Here is a 3,788-nt window from a genome sequence, read left to right on the forward strand (position 1 = left end):
TTTTTTTTATCCTAAAAAGCTTTTGTTGGCATTTCTTGTGTTAGAGCATCCATCTACAAGCTTATGAGCAGGAACAAGCACATTAGTATTCAGATATTATCAATTGCTCTTGCTGATCTTTGCTATCTGCCCAGTACAGTGACCAATTCCTAAGAAGATTATCAAGATGTCTACAATTTAAATTAGTTCCATTGTGCCTTCATGGAACTTCTCTTTTGATGTATAAATTAAATGTCCTAGAATAACTGTGTCATTCTATTATCCGAATTCTAATTATCTCATCAAATAATTATGTTTGGATTAATTTAGTAACATTCTAAAACACGCTATGGCAGCTGGAGGAGGATAATAAGAACCTAAGATATGTCAGGGGAAATATCCCTTTGTTCAGCAAATGCAGGAAAGCATATACAGTTGCCTAGAAATTGTAAACATGACACAAAGGTAAAATTCAGAACATAACACAAAGGTAAAATTCTGATGTTTCTATTAATGACAGCTTTTTTTTTCATTCACCACAGAATAGGCATTGTTAACGTTTTTAGATATATTGACTCATTTCATTCACACAAACACACATACCAGCAACATGATTATGTTCATTTAAGAAAAAAAACAATACTTTACACATGTTTTTCAGCTAGACTTTTTTAAAAAAATGATTTATTTATTTATTTATATGTCCAAACACCAGAAGAGGGCACCAGATCTCATTGTAGATGGTTATGAGCAACCATGTGTTTGTGTGAATTTAATAACCAGTGCTCCCAAACTCTGCGTGTCTTTCTGCTTCTGGGATACCTCACTCAGGATGATCTTTTGCCTGAAAATTTCATGATTTCCTTATTTTCAAGTGCTGAGTAGTATTCCATTATGTAGATGCACTGCAATTCTTGCGTAGTTCCTGAAGTCCTTGCTAGAGCAATAAGACAATTAAAAAAGATCAAAGGAAAAGTTTTCAATTACCAATAATCGCTCCTTGGATAAACCTCATTGACTACGATACTGCCACTGTGCAAACCTAAGGACATTTGCTTAACCGTGTTTGTAGAAGCTTATTCGTAACAGCCATAATCTGGGAACAGCTCAGATGTCCCTCAACTGAGGAATGGATACAGAAGTTGTGGTATATTTACACAATGGAATACTACTCAGCAATTAAAAACAAGGAAATCATGACATTTGCAGGCAAATGGTGGTAACTATAAAAGATCATCCTGAGTGAGGTATCCCAGAAGCAGAAAAACACACAGGGTATATACTCACTTATAAGTGGATATTAGACATGTAAGATTGGATAAACATGCTAAAATCTGTACACCTAAAGAAGCTAAGCAAGAAGGAGGACCCTGGGAAAGATGCTCAATCCTCATTCAGAAGGGCAAGTGCGGTAGACATCAGAAGAGGGAGAAAACAGGGAAAAGGACAGAAGCCTACCACAGAGGGCCTCTGAAAGACCTTACCTAGCAGGGTATCAAAGCAGATGCTGAGACTCATAACCAAACTTTGGGCAGAGATCAGGGAATCTTATCAAAGAAGGAGAGATAGAAAGACCTGCAATGGTCTGGAACTCCACAAGAACAACAGAACCAAAAAATATGTGCTCAGCGGTCTTTTCTGAGACTGATACTCCAACCAAGGACCATGCATGCAGAAAACCTAGAACCCCTGAACAGATGTAGCCCATGGCAGCTCAGTCTTCAAGTGAGGTCCTTAATAAGGGGAACAGGGACTGTCTCTGACATGAACTCTGTGACTGGCTCTTTGATCACCTCCCACTGAGGGGGGAGCAGCCTTACCAAGCACAAAGGAAGACATTGCATTCAGTCCTGATGAGACTTGATAGACTAGGGTCAGAGGGAAGGGAAAGAGGACCTGCCCTATCAGTGGACTTGGAGAGAGACATGGGAGGAGATGAAGGAGGGATGGTGGGAATGGGAGGGGATGAGGATGGGGGACTACAGCTGGGAAACAAAGTGAATAAGCTGTAATTAATAAAAATTAACAAAAAAATTGTAATTAATAAAAGAATAAATTAATTTAAAATTCAGTAGCTCTCCTGTATACAAATGGGCTGAGAAAGAAATTAGGGAAACAACATTCTTCACAATATCCACAAAAGTAATAAAGTACCTTGGTGTACTTTAACCAAGCAAGTCAAAGACTTGTATAAAAAAAACTTCAAGTCTCTGAAGAAAGAGATAGAATAAGATATCCGAAGATGGAAAGCTCTCCCATGCTCATGGCTCAGCAGGATTAAGATAGTAAATATGGCCATCTTACCAAAAGCAATCTACAGATTCAATGCAATTCCCATCAAATTAGCAACACAATTCTTTGGAAAAAAAAATCATCTATTCTCTCAACTTATTCCATAAGGCAAATCACTATGAGTCACTTATATGGCTAGTCAAAGTCAATATTTATGGTGAAAGCAGTGCATTGTAAGATGAGGATACAGAAAGAGAGGCAGGAAGGGAGGAAGAGGAAAGAGAGAAAGAAAGAGGGGGAGGGATAGAAGAAAGAGTGAGGAAGGGATAGAGGGAGGGAAAGTGGAGGAGAAGGAGAGAGAGAGATCAAGAAGGAAATGCCAATCCCGGGGGTCAATATCCAGAGTGAGCAGAGAAGTTCAGAGAACAGGAGACCTTCAGCAGTGATGTTTCCCCCATATCCACAGATGGAAGCTGTAGCCTTGCATCCGCAGCAGAGCCCACCACTCCTGTTACCCCAACTATCCACCCACTTCATCTCCTCCTTGTTCTGAGGGCAGAGGCTGCTGCCAGGATTACATCCCAGTTGCTTCTAAAGCTTTTCATGGCCACAGCAAAAGGCAAGTGGGAAGATAAAACAAACTAATTCGTTGTTCTTACTCATACGCTTCCCATCAAGGAAGGTTTTTATCTTTATTTAGAATCAATACCAAGTAAAGAAAGTATAAATATACCAATTGAAAAGCTCTTGCTGTGGAGGCCTTGGCAGCCACAGTAAATTGCTTGAGGTTTAGAGATGCCATGAATTTTCCCTAGGACTTATTCTGAACCCTTCAGTGTAAAACCCAATCATTTCTGGGGAGGCTTGATATAATATCATCCAGATTCTGTTAATAAACTTTTTCTTTCTTGTACTTTAATCCTGGAACAGAGGTAAATCCAAAACAGACTGACAGGATTTTTTAAATTAATTTTTAAAAGTTATTACAATTTATTCACTTTGAATCCCAGGTGTATCCCCCTCCTGTAGGCTCTCCCAACCCTGCCCTCCCTCCCTCTTCTCCTCCTAGTTCCCTTCCCTAGTCCACTTCCCTCTGACCCTAGCCTATCAGGTCTCTGGGTGCATTGTCTTCCTCTGGGGCCTGGGAGGGCTGATTCCCCCCTCAGGGGGAGGTGATCAAAGAGCCAGCCACAGCCCCTGTAGTCTCCCATCCAAAAAAAAAAAAAAAAAAAAAAAAGCCCAGGGCCAGATGGTTTCAGCACAAGGGGGATTTTTGAACCTTTATGTTGAGTATTTCTTCCAGAGAGATGACTGAAGCTCTTTTGTGTGATTGTTTTTGAGACAGAGACCCACGCTGTAGCTTGGGTGATGTGCATCTCACTAGGTAGTTCTGGCTGACCTAGAATTAATAGTGACATCCCTGCCTCTGCCTCTCCCTGCTTAGGAGATCCTTCTGAATATTGATGCATTTGAACATAAGTCTGTAAAAAGAGTGGATTTCCTGTAGGAATTTCCCACAGGTTAAACTGATGTCACTCAAGGAAATTAGAGTGTTCTAAGGAACTCTGTCTGCCACC

At 40.3% G+C, this 3,788-nt stretch overlaps 1 pseudogene; it reads right to left on the reverse strand.

Moving 5' to 3' along the window:
• Positions 1–817: 817 nt before the first annotated feature.
• LOC129690953 (U4 spliceosomal RNA) lies at positions 818–1,023 on the reverse strand (annotated as a pseudogene).
• Between the last annotated feature and the right edge of the window lie 2,765 nt (positions 1,024–3,788).

Source organism: Psammomys obesus, unplaced genomic scaffold (assembly GCF_907164565.1).
Source record: "Psammomys obesus unplaced genomic scaffold, mPsaObe1.curated_primary_1811, whole genome shotgun sequence".
NCBI lineage: Eukaryota > Metazoa > Chordata > Mammalia > Rodentia > Muridae > Psammomys > Psammomys obesus.